General features: G+C 46.5%; 1 protein-coding gene across 1 annotated transcript in view; it reads right to left on the bottom strand.

Moving 5' to 3' along the window:
• The window catches only part of LOC118940345 (protein phosphatase 1 regulatory subunit 29-like), a 274541-nt gene that overhangs the window by 172883 nt on the left and 75805 nt on the right, over positions 1-25853 (bottom strand). The window contains exon 2 of the mRNA XM_090195554.1: positions 13840-14185. The gene's annotated coding sequence lies outside the window, so the exon portion shown is untranslated. The remainder of the gene's footprint in view (positions 1-13839; positions 14186-25853) is intronic.

Consider the following 25853-nt stretch of genomic DNA (forward strand, 5'->3'; position numbering starts at 1 on the left):
AGAGTAGCAGCAGTGTGTGTGTGTGAGTGGGTGGGCGAGTGTGTAGAGCCAGTAGAAATGTGTGTCGATAATACCACCCTCTAGGACTAGCAAGTCTGTTTGTTTTGGTTACCAAGGCATTACCTCCTGTAGCTATCTAGGTAACTTGCTAGCTACTTCAGTGGATGTTGAACACATTTCTAGTGGTAAATATGTTACATTCTAGCCTTGGTATGAAAGGGATAATCAACTCCATGCGTTCTCTCTCTCTCTCTCTAGGTCTGCCACTATTTACCCCTCTATCTACCTCTTTATCTCTAAAACTGTTTCTCACTTCCTCCTCTTCTTTTCTTAGTTATATCACCCCCCTAGTCGTTCACCATGTCTGTGTCCCTTTCTCACCCCTCCCTCCTCCCTCAGCCATCCATCCCTTTTCTTCATACGATGACAGTCCTCATTCACCTCGCCAGCTGTTTAATAGAACGTTACACCTTCTTCTCTCTCCCTAACAGATGAGTCCCCTCCCTCCATTACACCTTCTTCTCTCTCCCTAACAGATGAGTTCCCTCCCTCCATTACACCTTCTTCTCTCCCCCTAACAGATGAGTTCCCTCCCTCCATTACACCTTCTTCTCTCCCCCTAACAGATGAGTTCCCTCCCCCATTACACCTTCTTCTCTCCCCCTAACAGATGAGTTCCCTCCCCCATTACACCTTCTTCTCTCCCCCTAACAGATGAGTTCCCTCCCTCCATTACACCTTCTTCTCTCCCCCTAACAGATGAGTCCCCTCCCTCCATTACACCTTCTTCTCTCCCCCTAACAGATGAGTTCCCTCCCCCATTACACCTTCTTCTCTCCCCCTAACAGATGAGTTCCCTCCCCCATTACACCTTCTTCTCTCACCCTAACAGATGAGTTCCCTCCCTCCGTTACACCTTCTTCTTTCCCCCTAACAGATGAGTTCCCTCCCCCATTACACCTTCTTCTCTCACCCTAACAGATGAGTTCCCTCCCTCCATTACACCTTCTTCTTTCCCCCTAACAGATGAGTTCCCTTCTTCTCTCACCCTAACAGATGAGTTCCCTCCCCCCATTACACCTTCTTCTCTCACCCTAACAGATGAGTTCCCTCCCCGAATTACACCTTCTTCTCTCCCCCTAACAGATGAGTTCCCTTCTTCTCTCCCCCTAACAGATGAGTTCCCTCCCTCCATTACACCTTCTTCTCTCACCCTAACAGATGAGTTCACTCCCTCCATTACACCTTCTTCTCTCCCCCAACAGATGAGTTCCCTCCCTCCATTACACCTTCTTCTCTCCCCCTAACAGATGAGTTCCCTCCCTCCATTACACCTTCTTCTCTCCCCCTAACAGATGAGTTCCCTCCCTCCATTATACCTTCTTCTCTCACCCTAACAGATGAGTTCCCTCCCTCCATTACACCTTCTTCTCTCCCCCTAACAGATGAGTTCCCTCCCTCCATTACACCTTCTTCTCTCCCCCTAACAGATGAGTTCCCTCCCTCCATTACACCTTCTTCTCTCCCCCTAACAGATGAGTTCCCTCCCTCCATTACACCTTCTTCTTTCCCCCTAACATATTAGTTCCCTTCTTCTCTCCCCCTAACAGATGAGTTCCCTCCCTCCATTACACCTTCTTCTCTCCCCCTAACAGATGAATTCCCTTCTTCTCTCCCCCTAACAGATGAGTTCCCTCCCTCCATTATACCTTCTTCTCTCACCCTAACAGATGAGTTCCCTCCCCCATTACACCTTCTTCTTTCCCCCTAACAGATTAATTCCCTTCTTCTCTCACCCTAACAGATGATTTCCTTCCATTACACCTTCTTCTCTCCCCCTAACAGATGAGTTCCCTCCCTCCATTACACCTTCTTCTCTCCCCCTAACCGATGAGTTCCCTCCCCCCATTACACCTTCTTCTTTCCCCCTAACATATTAGTTCCCTTCTTCTCTCCCCCTAACAGATGAGTTCCCTCCCTCCATTACACCTTCTTCTCTCCCCCTAACAGATGAATTCCCTTCTTCTCTCCCCCTAACAGATGAGTTCCCTCCCTCCATTATACCTTCTTCTCTCCCCCTAACCGATGAGTTCCCTCCCCCCATTACACCTTCTTCTTTCCCCCTAACAGATGAATTCCCTTCTTCTCTCCCCCTAACAGATGAGTTCCCTCCCTCCATTATACCTTCTTCTCTCACCCTAACTGATTTGTTCCCTCCCTCCATTACACCTTCTCTCCCACTAACAGATGAGTTCCCTCCCTCCATTACACCTTCTTCTCTCCCCCTAACAGATGAGTTCCCTTCTTCACTCACCCTAACAGATGAGTTCCCTCCCTCCATTACACCTTCTTCTCTCTCCCTAACAGATGAGTTCCCTCCCTCCATTACACCTTCTTCTCTCCCCCTAACAGATGAGTTCCCTCCCTCCATTACACCTTCTTCTCTCCCCCTAACAGATGAGTTCCCTCCCTCCATTACACCTTCTTCTCTCCCCCTAACAGATGAGTTCCCTCCCTCCATTACACCTTCTTCTCTCACCCCAACAGATGAGTTCCCTCCCCCATTACACCTTCTTCTTTCCCCCTAACAGATTCGTTCCCTTCTTCTCTCCCCCTAACAGATGAGTTCCCTCCCTCCATTACACCTTCTTCTCTCCCCCTAACAGATGAGTTCCCTCCCTCCATTACACCTTCTTCTCTCCCCCTAACAGATGAGTTCCCTCCCCCCATTACACCTTCTTCTTTCCCCCTAACAGATGAATTCCCTTCTTCTCTCACCCTAACAGATGAGTTCCCTCCCTCCATTACACCTTCTTCTCTCACCCCAACAGATGAGTTCCCTCCCCCCATTACACCTTCTTCTTTCCCCCTAACAGATGAATTCCCTTCTTCTCTCACCCTAACAGATGAGTTCCCTCCCTCCATTACACCTTCTTCTCTCCCCCTAACAGATGAGTTCCCTCCCTCCATTACACCTTCTTCTCTCCCCCTAACAGATGAGTTTCCTCCCTCCATTATACCTTCTTCTCTCACCCTAACAGATGAGTTCCCTCCCCCATTACACCTTCTTCTTTCCCCCTAACAGATGAGTTCCCTTCTTCTTTCCCCCTAACAGATGAATTCCCTTCTTCTCTCACCCTAACAGATGATTTCCTTCCATTACACCTTCTTCTCTCCCCCTAACAGATGAGTTCCCTCCCCCAATTACACCTTATTCTTTCCCCCTAACAGATGAGTTCCCTTCTTCTCTCCCCCTAACAGATGAGTTCCCTCCCTCCATTATACCTTCTTCTCTCCCCCTAACAGATGAGTTCCCTTCTTCTCTCACCCTAACAGATGAGTTCCCTCCCCCCATTACACCTTCTTCTTTCCCCCTAACAGATGAGTTCCCTTCTTCTCTCCCCCTAACAGATGAGTTCCCTCCCTCCATTACACCTTCTTCTCTCCCCCTAACAGATGAGTTCCCTCCCTCCATTATACCTTCTTCTCTCACCCTAACAGATGAGTTCCCTCCCTCCATTACACCTTCTTCTTTCCCCCTAACAGATGAGTTCCCTCCCTCCATTATACCTTCTTCTCTCACCCTAACAGATGAGTTCCCTCCCTCCATTATACCTTCTTCTCTCCCCCTAACAGATGAGTTCCCTTCTTCTCTCACCCTAACAGATGAGTTCCCTCCCCCCATTACACCTTCTTCTCTCCCCCTAACAGATGAGTTCCCTCCCCCCATTACACCTTCTTCTTTCCCCCTAACAGATGAGTTCCCTTCTTCTCTCCCCCTAACAGATGAGTTCCCTCCCTCCATTACACCTTCTTCTCTCCCCCTAACAGATGAGTTCCCTCCCTCCATTATACCTTCTTCTCTCACCCTAACAGATGAGTTCCCTACCCCCATTACACCTTCTTCTTTCCCCCTAACAGATGAGTTCCCTTCTTCTCTCCCCCTAACAGATGAGTTCCCTCCCTCCATTACACCTTCTTCTCTCCCCCTAACAGATGAGTCCCCTCCCTCCTTCCCCTACCAATCTTCCCCCGCTAACAGATTTTTCTTTCATTCACACAGTCATCAAATACATATAAACATGGCAGCACCAGCTGTCTAATTGTTCAATAGAAGAAAACGCCTCTAGTGAAGTGATTCTCCAGTGTTTTCATTGAGACATAACGCCACAGCCATGACTCCTTCCAACATGTCATTTAGGGAGGGGGAGGCAATGGATGTGGGACTCTGTTTTTTAATACATAGATGAGAAAATACTCCCCCCCCCCCCCCCACACACACATACATACACACACATATGCAAGTGTCACAACAAGTGACAAATCCTCTTATCACTTCATTCACATCATTAAGGAGGCCTGGAGGAGTGTGTTATTATTATTTATTTATGAATTAATCACCAGTCATCTTCAGAAAGTGAGAGAGAGAGAAGATGAGAGGGAGGGAAGGAGAGGGGGGAGGTGAGAGGGAGGGAAGGAGAGGGGGGTGAGAGGGAGGGAAGGAGAGGGAGGGAGGGGGAGCTGAGAGGGAGGGAAGGAGAGGGAGGGGTGAGAGGGAAGGAGGGAAGGAGAGGGGGGGTGAGAGGGAGGGAAGGAGAGGGGGTGGGGAGGTGAGAGGGAGGGAGGGAAGGAGAGGGGGTGGGGAGGTGAGAGGGAGGGAAGGAGAGTGGGGGGAGGTGAGAGGGAGGGAAGGAGAGGGGGTGGGGTGAGAGGGAGGGAGGGAAGGAGAGGGGGTGGGGAGGTGAGAGGGAGGGAGGGAGGGAAGGAGAGGGGGTGGGGAGGTGAGAGGGAGGGAGGGAAGGAGAGGGGGTGGGGTGAGAGGGAGGGAAAGAGAGGGGGGGAGGTGAGAGGGAGGGAAGGAGAGGGGGGAGGTGAGAGGGAGGGAAGGAGAGGGGGGAGGTGAGAGGGAGGGAAGGAGAGGGGGGGGGGAGAGAACAGTACATTGGACTGTGTGGTAAAATGGACATAGTGCTATGAAACACAGATTCTTTTCACAGTCCCCAAATCCAGAACAGGATTATACATGTACAGATGTTTATATATACAGTATTACATAGAGCCATTACTGTGTGGAACTCCCTTCCATCTCATATAAGAGCAAACCTTAACAAAACAGATGAACATCTCATGGTACAACAGCTCTCCCATATTTGACCTAGATAGAGTGTGTATGTATTGATATGAAGGCTACATGTGCCTTTTGAAATGGATGTAGTTCTGTCCTTGAGCTGTTCCTGTCAATTAATATGCTGTATTACGATTGAAGTTGGAAGTTTACATACACTAAGTTGACAGCTTGGAAAATTCCAGAAAATGATGTCATGGCTTTAGAAGCTTCTGATAGTCTAATTGACATAATTTGAGTCAATTGGAGGTGTACCTGTGGATGTATTTCAAGGCCTACCTTCAAACTCAGTGCCTCTTCGCTTGACATCATGGGAAAATCTAAAGAAATCAGCCAAGAACTCAGAAAAAAAAATTGTAGACCTCCACAAGTCTGGTTCATCCTTGGGAGCAATTTCCAAATGCCTGAAGGTACCACGTTCATCTGTACAAACAATAGTATGCAAGTATAAACACCATGGGACCACGCAGCCGTCATACCGCTCAGGAAGGAGACGCGTTCTGTCTCCTAGAGATGAACGTACTTTGGTGCGAAAAGTGCAAATCAATCCCAGAACAACAGCAAAGGACCTTGTGAAGATGCTGGAGGAAACAGGTACAAAAGTAAAGATGCCACTGCTCCAAAACCGCCATAAAAAAGCCAGACTACGGTTTGCAGCTGCACATTGGGATCCACTGGGAATATGATGAAAGAAATTAAAGCTGAAACAAATCATTCTCTCTACTATTATTCTGACATTTCACATTCTTAAAATAAAGTGTTGATCCTAACTGACCTAAAACAGGGACTTTTTGCTAGGATTAAATATCAGGAATTGTGAAAAATTGATTTCAAATGTATTTGGCTAAGGTGTATGTAAACTTCCGACTACAACTGTATGTCATGTTTCCTGTTTTGTGTGGACCCCAGGAAGCGTAGCTGCTGCTTTCACAACAGCTAATGGAGATCCTAATAAAATTCCAAAATACCAAAAAAGTGTTCCTTCCTGTCTGGATGTAATGCTTTGAAACAAACCGCACCCCTGTGATACAGTGTTACGTCCTGATTGTTTGTAGAATGGATATGGTGCTAGGAGAAAAACTGTACCCCTCAGATACAGTGTTACTTCCTGATTGTTTGTAGAATGGACATGGTGCTATAAGAAAACTGTACCCCCAAGATACTGTGTTACTTCCTGATTATTTGTAGAATGGCCAGGAAAAGCAGTACCAGTGTTGGGCTGACCCACCACAGACTGACATTACACTGGTCTAGTCTGGGGAAGGAGGGAGAACATTTGAAAAGAGAGTGAAGATAGAGGGTGGGAGAGAGTGATGATAGAGGGTGGGAGAGAGTAAAAATAGAGGATGGGAGAGAGTGAAGATAGAGGGCGGGAGAGAGTGAAGATAGAGGGTGGAGAGAGTGAAAATAGAGGGTGGAGAGAGTGAAGATAGAGGGTGGGAGAGAGTGAAGATAGAGGGTGGGAGACAGCGAAGATAGAGGGTGGGAGAGAGTGACGATAGAGGGTGGGCGAGAGTGAAGATAGAGGGTGGGAGACAGCGAAGATAGAGGGTGGGAGAGAGTGACGATAGAGGGTGGGAGAGAGTGACGATAGAGGGTGGGAGAGAGTGAAGATAGAGGGTGGGAGAGAGTGAAGATAGAGGGTGGGGAGAGTGAAGATAGAGGATGGGAGAGAGTGAAGATAGAGGGTGGGAGAGAGTGAAGATAGAGGGTGGGAGAGAGTGAAGATAGAGGGTGGGAGAGAGTGAAGATAGAGGGTGGGAGAGAGTGAAGATAGAGGGTGGGGAGAGTGAAGATAGAGGGTGGGAGAGAGTGACGATAGAGGGTGGGAGAGAGTGAAGATAGAGGGTGGGGAGAGTGAAGATAGAGGGTGGGGAGAGTGAAGATAGAGGGTGGGGAGAGTGAAGATAGAGGGTGGGAGAGAGTGAAGATAGAGGGTGGGGAGAGTGACGATAGAGGGTGGGAGAGAGTGAAGATAGAGGGTGGGAGAGAGTGAAGATAGAGGGTGGGGAGAGAGTGAAGATAGAGGGTGGGGAGAGTGAAGATAGAGGGTGGGAGAGAGTGAAGATAGAGGGTGGGGAGAGTGACGATAGAGGGTGGGAGAGAGTGAAGATAGAGGGTGGAGAGAGTGAAGATAGAGGGTGGGAGAGAGTGAAGATAGAGGGTGGGGAGAGAGTGAAGATAGAGGGTGGGGAGAGTGAAGATAGAGGGTGGGAGAGAGTGAAGATAGAGGGTGGGGAGAGTGACGATAGAGGGTGGGAGAGAGTGAAGATAGAGGGTGGAGAGAGTGAAGGAACAGGGCGAGTGGATAGAGTAAGGGAGGGGAGACTGAAACGGGAAGTGAGAGAAAGAGAAAGGACAAAACAAATGAGTGGTGAAAGAGAAGTCAGAGGGCTAGTGGAGGGTAGAGAGCCTGTAGCTGGAGCCTTGCTTGTTTACTTAGACTCCAGGGTCTCTGGTCTGTAATGAACCATACAGAACACAGCCATTTAGTTTAGACACACACAGACACACAGAGAGAGAGAGAACATAGAGAGTTTGTTAGTTTGTTTGCTCACTGTTTCCCAAACTCTGATTTGGAAGCCAGTAATGAAACACAGCATTACAGCTAGTTCCTTTAGGGCTTCAGATACAGGGGTGGAATAGAGAGGGAGGAGAGACGATGGAGAGACGATGGGGAGAGGGAGGAGAGACGATGGAGAGAGGGAGGAGAGACGGAGGAGAGACGATGGAGAGAGGGAGGAGAGACGATGGAGAGAAGGAGGAGAGACGATGGAGAGAGGGAGGAGAGACGATGGAGAGAAGGAGGAGAGACGATGAGAGACGATGGAGAGATGATGGGGAGAGGGAGGAGAGACGATGGAGAGAGGGAGGAGAGACGATGGAGAGAGGGAGGAGAGACGATGGAGAGAGGGAGGAGAGACGATGGAGAGAAGGAGGAGAGACGATGAGAGACGATGGAGAGATGATGGGGAGAGGGAGGAGAGACGATGGAGAGAGGGAGGAGAGACGATGGAGAGAAGGAGGAGAGACGATGGAGAGAAGGAGGAGAGACGATGAGAGACGATGGAGAGATGATTTTATTTTTTTATTTTTTTTTATTTTACCTTTATTTAACCAGGCAAGTCAGTTAAGAACAAATTCTTATTTTCAATGACGGCCTGGGAACAGTGGGTTAACTGCCTGTTCAGGGGCAGAACGACAGATTTGTACCTTGTCAGCTCGGGGGTTTGAACTCGCAACCTTCCGGTTACTAGTCCAACGCTCTAACCACTAGGCTACCCTGCCGCCCCATGATGGGGAGAGGGAGGAGAGACGATGGAGAGAGGGAGGAGAGACGATGGAGAGAGGGAGGAGAGACGATGGAGAGAGGGAGGAAAGACGATGGAGAGAGGGAGGAGAGACGATGGAGAGAGGGAGGAGAGACGATGGAGAGAAGGAGGAGAGACGATGAGAGACGATGGAGAGATGATGGGGAGAGGGAGGAGAGACGATGGAGAGAGGGAGGAGAGACGATGGAGAGAAGGAGGAGAGACGATGAGAGACGATGGAGAGATGATGGAGAGAGGGAGGAGAGACGATGGAGAGAGGGAGGAGAGACGATGGAGAGAGGGAGGAGAGACGATGGAGAGAGGGAGGAGAGACGATGGAGAGAGGGAGGAGAGACGATGGAGAGACGATGGAGAGAGGGAGGAGAGACGATGGAGAGAGGGAGGAGAGACGATGGAGAGAGGGAGGAGAGACGATGGAGAGAGGGAGGAGAGACGATGAGAGGGGGAGGAGAGACGATGGAGAGAGGGAGGAGAGACGATGGAAAGACGATGGAGAGAGGGAGGAGAGACGATGGAGAGAGGGAGGAGAGACGATGGAGAGAGGGAGGAGAGACGATGGAGAGACGATGGAGAGAGGGAGGAGAGACGATGGAGAGAGGGAGGAGAGACGATGGAGAGAGGGAGGAGAGATGATGGAGAGAGGGAGGAGAGACGATGGAAAGACGATGGAGAGAGGGAGGAGAGACGATGGAGAGAGGAAGGAGAGACGATGGAGAGAGGGAGGAGAGACGATGGAGAGAGGGAGGAGAGACGATGGAGAGACGATGGAGAGAGGGAGGAGAGATGATGGAGAGAGGGAGGAGAGACGATGGAGAGAGGGAAATCCCTCAAGTCTTTCTCTCCATCTGCCTCTATATTTCCCTCCCTCTTTCTCTCTCTGCCTCTATATTTTACTCTCTCTCTCTGCCTCTATTTCCCTCCCTCAATCTTTCTCTGCCTCTATATTTCCCTCCCCCTTTCTCTCTCTGCCTCTATATTTCCCTCCCTCTTTCTCTCTCTGCCTCTATATTTCCATCCCTGTTTCTGTCTCTGCCTCTATATTTCCCTCCCTCTTTCTGTCTCTCTGCCTCTATATTTCCCTCCCTCTTTCTCTCTGCCTCTATATTTCCATCCCTGTTTCTGTCTCTGCCTCTATATTTCCCTCCCTCTTTCTCTCTCTGCCTCTATATTTCCCTCCCTCTTTCTCTCTGCCTCTATATTTCCATCCCTGTTTCTCTCTCTGCCTCTATATTTCCATCCCTCTTTCTGTCTCTGCCTCTATATTTCCCTCCCTCTTTCTGTCTCTCTGCCTCTATATTTCCCTCCCTCTTTCTCTCTCTGACTTTATATTTCTCTCTATCTTTCTGTCCCTCTGCCACTTTATTTCAGTCTTTCTCTCTGTCCTTTCCACTATTCTACTTCCTATCTCTCTTGTCCTCTCCGTCTACCTCTCCTCTTCTCTCTGTCCTTTCCACTATTCTACTTTCTTCCAACTCATTAGATCTTTCTTATTTTCCTCTCTTATCCCTCCATCTCCCTTGCGACTGAAATAAACCCTCAATAAAAGATGAGGAAGGCTCATCTGCCTCGCTGGCGGTGGTATTCCTACAGGATTCAATCATCACCTCGCTAATGAGATTAGCATGGCTCATTCATGGCTAATGCTTACTGAGCCAGGATCGTCACTCATCTTCCCACAGTAGCTCAGCGCAGGGGGGAGAGGAACTGAGGGCTGCCCAGGTCGGGGTACCCAATGTCGGCTTGCCAATCCAGGAAAGCCCCCTGCCTGGACCTCCATGGGAAGGGAAGTGAGAGTTACCTAGCTTGAGGTTCCTGAAAACCTCCTGTTTCAATCTGGTCTTCATACTAAGAATGGAATAGCGGGAGTCAAAGGGGGAGTGAAGAACCCTATGGGGGGAGAGAGAGAGAGAGAGAGAGATAGAGAGACAGAGAGAAAGACAGAGAAAGAGAGAAAGACAGAGACAGAGAGAGAGAGAGAAAGAGAGAGACAGAGAGAGAGCGTGCGAGAGAGAGAGAGAGAGAGAGAGAGAGAGAGAGTGCGAGAGAGAGAGAGAGAGTGCGAGAGAGAGAGAGAGAGAGAGGCCTGCCCACCCGGTAGGTAGCTTGGCAGTGTTTCTCACAGCATTTGGAGAGGCACAGTAGTACCTGGCAAACACCTGGGGAGAAGGGAGGGAGAGATGAAAGAAGGGATTACTGATACCTGGGGTCTGTTGGGGGACTGCCCAGTGGAATGCACAAACACACCATCACACACACATTATCTCTCACATAAACAAACACATTGTAATACACATACAAACAGAAACTCTCTCTCTCTCTCTCTCCCTTTCTTACACAAACACAAATCTCACAGTAGTATCTCACCATCGTGTAGTTAGTATCTACCTCTTCACATCACTACATTACTCTAGCATGGCCACTAGCTGTGTGAGGAGAGCATCACTACATTACTCTAGCATGGCCACTAGCTGTGTGAGAGAGCATCACTACATTACTCTAGCATGGTCACCAGCTGTGTGAGAGAGCATCACTACATTACTCTAGCATGGTCACTAGCTGTGTGAGAGAGCATCACTACATTACTCTAGCATGGTCACTAGCTGTGTGAGGAGAGCATCACTACATTACTCTAGCAGGGTCACCAGCAGTGTGAGAGAGCATCACTACATTACTCTAGCATGGTCACCAGCTGTGTGAGAGAGCATCACTACATTACTCTAGCATGGCCACTAGCTGTGTGAGGAGAGCATCACTACATTACTCTAGCATGGTCGCCAGCTGTGTGAGAGAGCATCACTACATTACTCTAGCATGGTCACCAGCTGTGTGAGAGAGCATCACTGCATTACTCTAGCATGGTCACCAGCTGTGTGAGAGAGCATCACTACATTACTCTAGCATGGTCACTAGCTGTGTGAGAGAGCATCACTACATTACTCTATCATGGTCACCAGCTGTGTGAGTGAGCATCACTACATTACTCTAGCATGGTCACCAGCTGTGTGAGAGAGCACCACTACATTACTCTAGCATGGTCACTAGCTGTGTGAGGAGAGCATCACTACATTACTCTAGCATGGTCACCAGCTGTGTGAGAGAGCATCACTACATTACTCTAGCATGGCCACTAGCTGTGTGAGGAGAGCATCACTACATTACTCTAGCATGGTCACCAGCTGTGTGAGAGAGCATCACTACATTACTCTAGCATGGTCACCAGCTGTGTGAGAGAGCATCACTGCATTACTCTAGCATGGTCACCAGCTGTGTGAGAGAGCATCACTACATTACTCTAGCATGGTCACTAGCTGTGTGAGAGAGCATCACTACATTACTCTATCATGGTCACCAGCTGTGTGAGTGAGCATCACTACATTACTCTAGCATGGTCACCAGCTGTGTGAGAGAGCACCACTACATTACTCTAGCATGGTCACTAGCTGTGTGAGAGAGGTGGACAGAGATTGGAGTGCCCTTATCACATTCTTATGTCAGCCACCGTCCGAGAGATGCAGAGCAACAACCTGAATATGAAACACACACACACACACACATTTCACCATGTTACCCCATACACACAAAACTCATACAGCATGAACACTCTCCCTCTCTTCCTCTCTCACACACACACACACACTCACACACACACACACACACACTACCCATGTCCATAGAGATCTGAACCTGGTCTGTGGTTTCATCTTCTCTTCCTCTGTGTTTTCCTGTTATTCTGTCTCTAGTTGAGATCATTCCTTAAGGGTCTGTCTGCCTGTCTGTCAACAACGAGAAGACTGGCATACTTTTACATGTCCTAAATTACACCCTTTTACCTACATAGTGCACTGCTTTTGACCAGGGCCCATAGGATATATATATAGGGGATAGGATGCCATTTAGAACACTGCCATAGACAGACTGTGTAGAGACAGTGTTCAGACACAGCAGCTCTGAAGAAAGTAGTTGTTCAAAAGTTAAACATGTCAAACTTCAAAGTTTGTCTCCCTGAACTAGTTGTTCAAGGACACCATTCTGATTGGACTGCATGAGACGAGCTGAGAGACTTTCTACCAGTCCGACTGTCTTTCGCACTCTTTCTTTCTCTCTTTCACTCTCTGTTTTCCCAGAAAGAACTTGGCAATTTCCCCTTGTTGACACCACCTGTTGCAGTGGCCAGTTGGGCTCTAACCGGTCCAGTTGGGCTCTAACCGGTCCAGTTGGGCTCTAACCGGTCCAGTTGGGCTCTAACCGGTCCAGTTGGGCGTGAACCGGTCCAGTTGGGCACAGAACACGGAATGTTTATGCATTTTGTATTGTGTTCTGTATTATATTATGTTTGTGATACGTGGTTGGGATACGACTGTGATACGTGGTTGGGATACGACTGTGATACGTGGTTGGGATACGACTGTGATACGTGGTTGGGATACGACTGTGATATGTGGTTGGGATACGACTGTGATATGTGGTTGGGATACGACTGTGACACGTGGTTGGGATACGACTGTGATACGTGGTTGGGATACGACTGTGATATGTGGTTGGGATACGACTGTGATACGTGGTTGGGATACGACTGTGATACGTGGTTGGGATACGACTGTGATATGTGGTTGGGATACGACTGTGATACGTGGTTGGGATACGACTGTGATACGTGGTTGGGATACGACTGTGATGTGTGGTTGGGATACGACTGTGATACGTGGTTGGGATACGACTGTGATATGTGGTTGGGATACGACTGTGATACGTGGTTGGGATACGACTGTGATACGTGGTTGGGATACGACTGTGATATGTGGTTGGGATACGACTGTGATATGTGGTTGGGATACGACTGTGATATGTGGTTGGGATACGACTGTGATACGTGGTTGGGATACGACTGTGATACGTGGTTGGGATACGACTGTGATACGTGGTTGGGATACGACTGTGATATGTGGTTGTCTCACCCGGCTATCTTAACAACAAGCTATGCTGTGTTTTGGTATATTGCACTTGTGGTTTCATGAAAATTAAATAATTTTTGTAATTTAATTTGAATTTGGCGCTCTGCAATTCAGCGGATGTTGACCAAAATGATCCCGCTAACGGGATGGGTGCACCAAGAAGTTATTAAGATGAATGTACTCGCTGTGGCTCGCTCTGGATGGGAGCGTCTGCTGAATGGATCAATTGTAATATGTACAGTCAGGTCCATAAATATTTGGACATTGACCAAGTTCTTGTCATTCTGGCTCGGTACGCCAACACAATGGATTTGGAAAGGAAACTATCAAGACGAGCTGAAAGTGCAGACTTTCAGCTTTAATTTGAGGGTTTTTACATTCAAATCAGGTGAATTACATCACTTTTTATATGTGCACCCCCCTCACTCACCTCTTCTTCTCTTCTCCTGATGCTTCTCTGACTTCTCTGACACAGTCTACTAGAAGAATCTAGAGATCCAGGTGACGATAGAGATGAAGATAGGAAGAGAGAGGCTTCTCCTCAGGTTGTCTGTTGTTAGTCCCCCTGTTTCAGTCACTGGTGCCTGGGTAGGTGGGTGGCTTGGTCTAAAAGTCTGGGTGCTGGAGCCAGTTGTGGTCCTCGGTGGTCCTTCCCTCCAAGGTGCACTCTTAGTCCAGAGTAGACTGGGTATGACCGTCAGTCCATCACCATAGAAACACTGGTCCGGTAATCCACTAAGTCTTAACTGATCAATGCAGGGGCTTCGGACAAGTAGCTATGGAGAGAGAAAGAGAGAGAACATGATATTTGAACTTTATATTCAGCTAGTCAAACAGCCAGCTTAAAGGACGACTGCCCTTCCTGATTTGGCCTAATTTTAGATTTGGTTCATTAAGAAATGGTAGCGGCCATGACTGAATTCAAATGTGAGTTGGTTTCGTTGTATGGTTTGATGTGGGGGTCTTGTGTGTGTGGGGGTCTTGTGTGTGTGTGAGAAGAGTTAAGCCAAATTATTTTGCCAATTAGCTTCAGCCAGCTGGTGTGCTACCGTGGAAAATGTGGTTTCACTTTGGATAGCCTAGCTCCTGGGTTAGTTAGGGACCATCAATAAATTATACAAAGTAAATGAAACAACATGTTCATGCTGCACACCTCTTAGTTTTCTCATTAAATGCTTTGTATATTCATTTCTACAATTTATAGTTGTTTTTACGTTTTAAAGTCACTGAAATTTGGAGCTATTGGAATTTTAACATATTGTCCAACGTACATTGTGTAATTTACAGATGGTCCCTAACTAGCCCCACAGGGATATCCAAAGTCAACACAAATTAACCACAGGAATTACTATCAGGTTGCATGCAGCTTCACTCTGAATTGATGATGACTTGTTTGCTGCCAGCTGTAGGCATGTGGGCAGGATTGAAACAAACCCAACCTTCATTTACATTGTGATTCAGTCACGATCTCAAGTCTCACAAGGCTCAGCTATGAACGAGACTGACTTTATGACCAAATGTATCCTATTTCCACATGTTGCCACTAGAATAAATATTTCTAACTCATATCGATGCCAGAGGCTGTTTCTAAATAGAACGTTGGTTTCAGGGGCAATTGCTCTTCAAGGCTTAAAGGGAGAGAGAGATGTAGAGAGAGGGAGATAGAGGGAGGGAGGGAGGGAGGGAGGGGGGGGGTGAGAGAGGGAGAGAAGGGAGAGAGAGAAAGAGAGAGGACCCTGGGGAGAGAGAGCGAGAGCGAGGGAGGAGAAGCTTTACTCTATGTTTAAGCTATAAATTGGCTAGACATGCTAAACGGACTGTGCATACCCTGGCCTGGCCTGCTGGCATAGCAGCTACTCTAATTTCCATCCTGTATTAAATGACATTTACATTTATGCCATCATTCTGTTGATTGGATGTAGCGTTCACATTGCCCAGCCATGCATGCATAGGCCACATCTGCATGTACAGTGCCTTCAGAAAGCATTCCTACCCCTTGACTTGTTCCACAATGTGTTGTGTTACAGACCAAATGGATTACATATATATTTGTCTCACCCTTCTAAAAACAACACCCCATAATGACAAAGGTGAAAACAGGTTTTTAGATTTCTTAGCAAATTTTTTGAAAATTGAAATACATAAATATCTAATGTACATAAGTATTCACACCCCTGAGTCAATATATGTTACAATCATATTTGGCAGCAATTACAGCTGTGAGGCTTTCTGGGTAAGTCTCTAAGATTTACATACCTGGATTGTACAATTTTTGCATAATATTATTTTTAAATTCTTACAAGTTAGTTGTTGATCATTGCTAGACAGCCATTTCCAGTCTTGCCATAGATGTTGAAGTATATTTATGTCAAAACTGTTAACTAGTGTTGTGAGTGTTATATCTGAGTGTTGATTCTAGTGGGTTAACACCAGTGGATTAACACCAGTGGATTAACACCAGTGGGTTAACACCAGTGGGTTAACACCAGTGGGATTAGAAATGACGCCACCTGCAGTGAATAAATGAAGTGTTATTTGAATCACAGTGGAATCAACACCACATGGTGTTGTTGTCACTCGACTGTGTTCAGTTCATTTCCGTTAACTCTCTCAGAGTGAAAAAGACATGGGAGAGGACTCGTTATCATATTTCCCAGCATGCTTTGTTGCAGGTTGCATTTTTAGAATAGTTTGTTTTAATATCCACGTTTCTGCACATTGATTGATTGATCTTATACTAACAAACATGCTGAATGGGTGACATATCTGGTGAGTGTGCAGACCACAGAAGAACTGGGACATTTTCAGCTTCCAGAAATTGTGTACAGATTCTTGCGACATGGGGCCGTGCATTATCATGCTGAAACATGATGGCGACAGATGAATGGCACGACAATGGGCCTCAGGATCTCATCACGGTATCTCTGTGCAGTCAAATTGCCATGAATAAAATGCAATTGTGTTCCTTGTCCGTAACTTATCCCTGCCCCCCCCGCCACCATGGGGCACTCTGTTCACAACATTGACATCAGCAAACCGCTCGCCCACACAATGCCATACATGCTGTCTGCCATCTGCCCGGTACAGTTGAAACCGGGATTCATCTGTGAAGAGCACACTTCTCCAGCGTGCCAGTGGCCATCGAAGGTGATCATTTGCCCACTGAAGTCGGTTATGACCCCAAACTGCAGTCACGTCAAGACCCTGGTGAGGATGAAAAGCACTCAGATCAGCTTCCCTGAGATGGTTTCTGACAGTTTGTGCAGAAATTCTTTGGTTGTGCAAACTCCAAGTTTCATCAGCTGGAGGTCCTGGGCTGGTATGGTTACACATGGTCTCTGCCAAAATCTCTAAATTGACATTGGATGCAGCTTATGGTAGAGAAATTAACATTCAATTCTCTTGGCAGCAGCTCTGGTTGACATTCTTACAGTCAGCTTGCCGATTTCACGCTCCCTCATCCGCGGCATTGTGCACATTTTAGAGTGGCCTTTTATTGTCCCCAGCACAAGTTGCACCTGTGTAATGATCATGCTGTTTAATCAGCTTCTTGATATGCCACACCTGTGGATGAATTATCTTGGCAAAGGAGAACATCCTCACTAACAAGGATGTAAACAAATGTGTGCACAACATTTGAGAGACTTAAGCTTTTAGTGCGTATGGAACATTTCTGGGATATTTTATTTCAGCTCACGAAACAAGGGACCAGCACTTTACATGTTGCGTTTATGCTTTTTTTCAGTGTACGTTTACCCACTCGCAACTTCTCACCTGGAAAAATGTTTTTTATTCAAAGGCTGAAAGTTACCCTTTAAATTAGCACTTTATTAGAGCTGATGCTGTTACACTTGTTCAGTGTTAGGGAATGAACACCTGCGCTGTTACAGTAACTCATTTTGGGGTGTTGTTTTAACACTGTAGAGTGTAAAGCCTTATTTGCATATTTTTTTTCCCATGGTGCCTTTCAAGTGACTGTTAGCGGTACCAGTACTACCCATGACTGTGTTTGCTATTGACAGAGGCATAGCTGTTGCATTCAATGGTGTTCAGTTCTGAAGCCTTCACCAAGTGAGTGCCTAGGTGAATATTTAATCATGAAAATGTAATTATTTATGACAATACATTACTTTTATTTACCTTTTTAGATCATAATTCGACAGCCTCATTTTACCCTAACACAGTTGTCTGAAACTCCTGTCAAGTCACATTATGCTGGCTTGCAAAATGACATATACTATAATCGCACCTGATCCCAACACTTTCTCACTAAAGCGTACTTAGCAGAAGTCCACTGGCACGCTCTCATAATAAAATGATGTGCATCGCAAGCAAATATGGCTCTAGACAGTTAGCTCACAGTGATTCTGCGCTAAGTTCCTGACATCTGCTGTCAGTTCGAATCCCCCGTGAGGTGCAACATTTTTTTGTTGTTAATGTGGACTCACATTTATTGCGGTATTATGTTGGGAAGAAAAGTGCAATCATCACCTTGAAAATGAAGATTAAGGGCTCAATTCAATCCAACCCACATTGCAGTATTTACACAGTAGCTCTTTTTCCAGTGGTCACATTAACTCATAGATTGGTCTTCTTGGGTACTGTATTAAAACCTACAACTGCTACCAGGGCGACCCCTCTCACGGGTATGTTTTCACTTTTTAAATGCTTTCACTTTGATGAATATTGTAAATAAAGGATTTGTTAAAGAAACATACCTGCTCCATGTGGGGTTTGAACTACAAGCCAACTGTCCTAGCAAACTGCATCACCAATCAGTTATCGCAGTTCGGGAAAAATGACCAGTTGACATCACCACCATTGTCATCTATTTCTTATTAAGACAGATGTAGCTACAAATATAAACGTATAATCCTCAGAGCCCTTTTCTTTTCAAAAAGGAAATAGAAACCGTCAGCAAAAACAATGAATTTGGTCAAATCCGGAAATGTGGAGCGACAGAAGGAAGGAGAGGAAGAGAAGGGAACGAGGGAGAGAGAAGAAGAAGAAGGAGCTTGTTGAGGGAAATCTGTCTGGTTGGTTATGCCATAGAGGAGGAGAGGAAGGAGAGAAAGAGAGTAGGGGGAGAGAGGAGAGGAAGGAGATAGAGTAGGGGAGAGAGGAGAGGAAGGAGAGAGAGTAGGGGGAGAGAGGAGAGGAAGGAGAGAAAGAGAGTAGGGGAGAGAGGAGAGGAAGGAGAGAAAGAGATTAGGGGAGAGAGGAGAGGAAGGAGAGAGAGTAGGGGAGAGAGGAGAGGAAGGAGAGAGAGTAGGGGGAGAGAGGAGAGGGAGGAGAGAAAGAGAGTAGGGGAGAGAGGAGAGGGAGGAGAGAAAGAGAGTAGGATAGAGAGGAGAGAAAGGAGAGGAAGGAGAGAAAGAGAGTAGGGGGACAGAGGGGAGGAAGGAGAGAGAGTAGGGGAGAGAGGAGAGGAAGGAGAGAGAGTAGGGGGAGAGAGGAGAGGGAGGAGAGAAAGAGAGTAGGGGAGAGAGGCGATGGAGGAGAGAAAGAGAGTAGGGGAGAGAGGAGAGGAAGGAAAGAGAGTAGGGGAGAGAGGAGAGGAAGTGAAAGAGTTTGGACAAAAGGATGAAAATGATGTTTCGATCCACAGTAGCACCAATCAATCAATGTACCATAGAGGCATGAGCAGAATGCAGAAGGAGAGAGACAGGGGGGGAGGAAGTAGATGGGATTTGGAGGGAAGGAGGGAGGGAGTTCAGAGAGAGGGAGGGAGGAAGGGGAGGGAGGAGGTAGGATTTGGAGGGAAGGAGGGAGTTCAGAGAGAGGGAGGGAGGAAGGGGAGGGAGGAGGTAGGATTTGGAGGGAAGGAGGGAGTTCTGAGAGAGGGAGGGCGGGAGGGATATAAAAGGGGATGGAGAGTCATTAGGGCAATAGAAAAGGAAGAGCATGAATGAGGGAAGGAGGGAGAGCGAGAGAGCTGAGGAAAAATATGAATTACAGTTGAGAATCACAACCTGAATATAGAAAAAGAGGAGAGGAGAGGAGAGGAGAGGAGAGGAGAGGAGAGGAGAGGAGAGGAGAGGAGAGGAGGAGAGGAGAGGAGAGGAGAGGAGAGGAGAGGAGGAGAGGAGAGGAGAGGAGAGGAGAGGAGAGGAGAGGAGAGGAGAGGAGAGGAGAGGAGAGGAGAGGAGAGGAAGAAGAATAATACAAGAATAAAAGAGGTAGACTGTGACGGAGGAGGCGGCGGAAAGATGGAAGAACCAGCTGGAGAGGGGACGGAGGAGAGAAAGAACAGAAGGATTTCAGAGAATCACAGTGTGTTAAACACCACAGGTATAGACAATAGTGCATCCCAAATGGCACCCTATTCCCTACAGAGTGCACTACTTTTGACCAGATCCCATAAGTTCCAAATCATTTGTCAGCTATGAAAAGATGAGATGAGATGAAGGAGAAGATGGAACACAGCTAGAGAGGGAATGATTTATTCAGGTAAATGGGAGGAGAGAGAAGGGGGGTTGAGGGAGAGAGAAAGAGAGAGACGGAGAGAGAGAGAGAGAGAGAGAGAGAGAGAGAGAGAGACAGAGAGAGAGACAGAGAGACAGAGAGAGAGAGAGAGAGAGTGAGAGAGAGAGAGAGAGCGAGATGGCTGAGGATAATGAGGGATGCTTTGAGAAGGAAGGGAGCGGCGAGGGGGATAAGAAATGACAGCAGATCTGGGACTAACGAGGGATCAAACGGAGACGGATGGAGGAGAGGAAAGAGGGGAATACATTGAGTGGGTGGCAGTACTGTACATTTACCCTTCCTTACACTGTTACCCCTAGCAACCAACCTCTATATATTATCTCTCTTTCTCTCACTCTCTTCTTTATCCCTCCCTCTCTTCTATCTTTCATTTCAAACTCCCTCGCTCACCTCTACATGAGTTGTGTTCCATGTTTCTCTCCTTCTAATCTTACCTTCCCATTCTGTGGTCTCTCTTCTCCCCTTCACTATCCCTTATATTATCTCTCTCTCCCTCTCTCTCATTTTTGCTGTCACTTTCCTCTGACCGCATCACAACAGGACGCCGCTGTTCCTGTGCTCCCTTCCATCCATCCATCCTCCTTACCCTCCCTCTCCCTCTCTCAATCTCCCCCTCTCTGTCAGCATCACGACTGGACGCCGCTGTCCCTCCCGTACCCCTTGACAGCACACACACACACACACACACACACACACACACACACACACACACACACACACACACACACACACACACACACACACACACACACACACACACACACACACACACACATGATCCAATTATTGCATCCACTGCCATGGCATGTTTAGAGATTCCACTCAAGTGAAAAGGGGAATACATAAATAATTAGATCCTATATTAGGAATCATTTGCATGTATTGATGTATTGGTTGTGTTGGGAATGTGGCTAACGAGGTAGTCTTAGGGGGGAGGAAATGATCACCGCTTGAAGAAGATGACTGGGAGCTTCTCTTTATTTATAGCCTGTCACAAACACACACACAGTGTAAACCTTCCATTGGACCCCATCGTCGATACTATCTCTCCTAGGGCGTGTTCCTCTGACCAGGTGTTCTTTTGGTGGGGGTAGATCAGCCTTAGATTGTGGCTTCTATCAATGTAATTGTCTGCATCATGTCCAATCCCCCGTATATTTTGTGTAAATATATATATATGTACAGTACAAGTCAAAGTTTGGACACACCTACTCATTCCAAGATTTTCCTTTATTTTTAACTTTGAAAGTTTCATCAAGTGCAGTCGCAAAAACAATCACGCGCTATGATGAAACAGGCTCTCATGAGGACTGCCACAGGAAAGGAAGACCCAGAGTTACCTCTGCTGCAGAAGATAAGTTCATCTGAGTTACAAGCATCAGAAATCGCAACCCAAATAAATGCTTCACAGAGTTCAAGTCACTGACACATCTCAACATCAACTGTTCAAAGGAGACTGAGTGAATCAGGCCTTCATGGTCAATTTGCTGCAAAGGACACCAATAATAAGAAGAGACTTTCTTTGGTCAAGAAACACGACCAATGGACATTAGACTGGTGGAAATATGTCCTTTGGTCTGATGAGTCCAATTTTTAGATTTTTGGTTCCAACTGCCGTGTTTTTTTGAGACGCAGAGTAGGTGAATCTCTGCATGATCTCTGCATGTGTAGTTCCCACATTGAAGCATGGAGGTGTAATGTTGTGGGGGTGCTTTGTTGGTGACACTATTTAGAATTCAAGGGATGGCAGTGATACGCCATCCCATCTAGTTTGTTTTTCAACAGGACAGTGACCACACCTCCAGGCTGTGTAAGGGCTATTTTTTATTTTTTTTTACCTTTATTTAACTAGGCTAGTTAAGAACAAATTCCTATTTTCAATGACGGCCTATGTATGGGTGGGTTAACTGAGTGGGTTAACTGTTCAGTGGCAGAACGACAGATTTTGTACCTTGTCAGCTCGGGGGTTTGAACTTGCAACCTTCCGGTTACTAGTCCAACGCTCTAACCACTAGGCTACCCTGCCGCCCCATTTGACCAAGAAGGAAAGTGATGGAGTGCTGCATCAGATGACCTGGCCTCCACAATCACCCGACCTCAACTCAATTGAGATGGTTTGGGATGAGTTGGAAAAAGCAGCCAATAAGTGCTAAGCATATGTGGGAACTCCTTCAAGACTGTTGGATAAGCATTTCAGGGTGAAGCTGGTTGAGAGAATGCCAAGAGTGTGCGAAGTTGTCATCAAGGCAAAGGGTGGCTACTTTAAAGAATTTAAAACATTAAATATATTTGGATTTGATTTGTTTAACACTTTTTTGGTTACTACATGATTCCATATGTGTTATTTCATAGTTCTGATGTCTTCACTATTATTAGAAAATAGTAAAAATACAGAAAAACCCTTGAATGAGGTGGTGTTTCCAAACCTTTTACTGATACTGTATATATTATTTTCAATATATATATATATATATAGTTTTTATTAAATATATTTCCCTTCTTCATTCTTTTCCCCTAACCCTTCCCTAATTGGAGTAAACTAATGGATAACAACACTTAAGCTTCTACTTCCAGCTTATACTTACTTTATTCATTTTTCAGACACCTATTTTACATGAGTTACATTCTTCTTTCTACTGGCCATATATTTTTCAACTGTGCTGAAAGTTCTGAACCTGTCTATTCTCATAGTTTTTACAGAGAGTCAATTAAAGATACACATTTTTGCTCAGAATATTCTTATATTATTGATTGATTGACCATGACTTCTCAAATCACCCAGTAGTGCTTATCTGCAGGGTTAGCTCCAGGTAAATGTTGCAATTCTTCAGCCATTCCTGAACCTGCGACCAAAAACAAGCTACATATACTACAAGAATTTTGTGTAACAATTTAACTTGAATATCCAGCGTCGTTTTTAAGTATCGATGTGCCATGGAATCGGTACATCGAAAATCGCATTACAACACATGGATATATATATCACGTATCAGCTAACCAATTCATATGTTATAGCAATCTGGTGCCCGACAGCACAGTTGATGATGTGGCACGCAACCAATGGTTGATGCATGCAACGTCTGAGCAGGGGAATATGACCCTATACTAACCCTAGATAATGACATCAGATACAATGTCACTGGGCAATTATCGTGATGTCATAATTAGTGGACAGTTGTTGACATTGATTGATGATGAGGGAGTGAAACAGGCCTGAGGCCCATCCCATGGGAAGGAAAGGGGGAATATGAAAGGCAAGGGAGGAACAGACAGACAGTTAGCCTTAGGTGTCTGTCTGACTGTCTGCTGACTGACTGACTATCTATTAGGAGTCATCAGGCAGGGAGAGAGAGGGTGCTTGCTCCCAATAATATATTTTCCTACCCCTTTAGCACGTGCCCTCCATCCTGTCCTCCCTCTCTGTTCTCTCCTTTTCCCACCCCTTTAGCACGTGCCCTCCATCCTGTCCTCCCTCTCTGTTCTCTCCTTTTCCTACCCCTTTAGCATGTGCCCTCCATCCTGTCCTCCCTCTCTGTTCTCTCCTTTTCCCACCCCTTTAGCACGTGCCCTCCATCCTGTCCTCCCTCTCTGTTCTCTCCTTTTCCTACCCCTTTAGCATGTGCCCTCCATCCTGTCCTCCCTCTCTGTTCTCTCCTTTTCCCACCCCTTTAGCACGTGCCCTCCATCCTGTCCTCTATCTCCTCTTCTCTCCTTTTCCCACCCCTTTAGCACGTGCCCTCCATCCTGTCCTCCCTCTCTGTTCTCTCCTTTTCCCACCCCTTTAGCACGTGCCCTCCATCCTGTCCTCCCTCTCTGTTCTCTCCTTTTCCTACCCCTTTAGCACGTGCCCTCCATCCTGTCCTCCCTCTCTGTTCTCTCCTTTTCCCAACCCTTTAGCACGTGCCATCCATCCTGCCCTCCATCCTGTCCTCCTTCTCTGTTCTCTCCTTTTCCCACCCCTTTAGCACGTGCCCTCCATTCTGTCCTCCCTCTCTGTTCTCTCCTTTTCCCACCCCTTTAGCATGTGCCCTCCATCCTGCCCTCCATCCTGTCCTCCCTCTCTGTTCTCTCCTTTTCCCACCCCTTTAGCACGTGCCCTCCATCCTGCCCTCCATCCTGTGCTCCCTCTCTGTTCTCTCCTTTTCCCACCCCTTTAGCACGTGCCCTCCATCCTGCCCTCCATCCTGTCCTCCCTCTCTGTTCTCTCCTTTTCCCACCCCTTTAGCACGTGCCCTCCATCCTGTGCTCCGCCAGATCAAAAGACTTTCATGTCCACCCCTTAATTGGACCTGACAATGCATCGGTAATCTATTGCATAGATCAGGTATTGATTTGCATTGTGTGAAGTATGTAGATTCTGTGTGTGTGTGTGTTCTGTGTGTGTGTCTACCCCATTGTGCATGTTTGTCCTGCCCAGTGTTGGTGGTAATGCGTTACGTAATCAGATTACTTTTATGAGTAACAGTGTAAAGTAACGCATTACTTTTTCTAATTGGATAATATTATTACAGCTACTTTGTCAAACACAGTGTGGGTTCATTTCAGAATCATATGTCTACCTGGTGCGTGTTTCCATGATTCAAGCTCCACTTGTTTCCTTATTTAGTTCTCGAGTGAGTGGTGAAAGGCTGTTTGGAGAAATGTCATTACAGCTGCTGTCCATAGAAATGTATAGAGGGTGCACCTCTGAACTTTGCTATTGATCGCTTCTGTGATAGTAAAGCCCACAGAGTGCTTTCCTGTCTATTGGCAAGTGTGCCCTCTATACATCTCTATGGGTCCGTGTAGCTTACATGCGGTCTATAACCAGAACTGGCTTCCCCAGAGAAGGATTTTGAATGAAAAGATGGGAAATATGTACAGATGTTTGTCTTGCAGTATATATGACCCATGAAGCAGCCCATGTGCACAACACATGTAGACTAGGTAAGCAGCGCCACAGATGAAAGCTGAAACTACTGATCAACCTGAGTTAGGAAGTCATCTACGGTAGAATGTGCATGGCTCGTCTTGCTCCCTCAAAAAGTCAAACAAACAGTGAGATTTTCAGATATTTTTTTCATTAAATTAACACAAAGTAATATAACTACTAAGATAACATGTCACTTTCCACACAAAGTAATATTGTAAAGTAATGTATTACTTTCCACACAAAGTAATAATGTAAAGTAATGTATTACTTTCCACACAAACTAATATTGTAAAGTAGTATGCAAATACCGGTCATATAGTACTATTTCAAGTAACTAATCCCAACACTGGTCCTATGTGTGTGTGTGTGTGTGTGTGTGTGTGTGTGTGTGTGTGTGTGTGTGTGTGTGTGTGTGTGTGTGTGTGTGTGTGTTTGTGTGTGTGTGTGTGTGTGTGTTTGTGTGTGTGTGTGTGTGTGTGTGTGTGTATGTGTGTGTGTGTGTGTGTGTGTGTGTGTGTGTGTGTGTGTGTGTGTGTGTGTGTGTGTGTGTGTGTGTGTGTGTGTGTGTGTGTGTGTGTGTGTGTGTGTGTGTGTGTGTGTGTGTGTGTGTGTTTAAAATGTCTTTCTCTTTTGAAACTTGAAACTTGTGTGTTGTATCTTAACTAATTATTCAACTCACTTTCTTTGGAAATATAAACATATGTTTCCAATGCCAATAAAGATGATTTGAATTGAATTGATTTAAGAGAGAGAGAGAGAGAGACAGAGAGACAGAGAGAGACAAAGATAGAGAGAGGGAGAGAGGGAGAGAGAGAGATGGAGAGAGATGGAGAAAGAGAGAGAGAGAGAGAGAGAGAGAGAGAGAGAGAGAGAGTGATAGAGGTCAGTGGATAATGCATAGCACAGCAGTTATCAGCAGACCAACCAGGTCAATACTCTGTCAGAGTCATTATGCAGAGACAAAAAATGGTGTTGGTGGTGAGACAGAAAGAGAATGTGTGAGAGAGAGAGAGCGAGAGAGAGAGAGAGAGAGAGAGAGAGAGAGC

Source organism: Oncorhynchus mykiss, chromosome 13 (assembly GCF_057628025.1).
Source record: "Oncorhynchus mykiss isolate SJ-2025 chromosome 13, ASM5762802v1, whole genome shotgun sequence".
Classification (NCBI taxonomy): domain Eukaryota; kingdom Metazoa; phylum Chordata; class Actinopteri; order Salmoniformes; family Salmonidae; genus Oncorhynchus; species Oncorhynchus mykiss.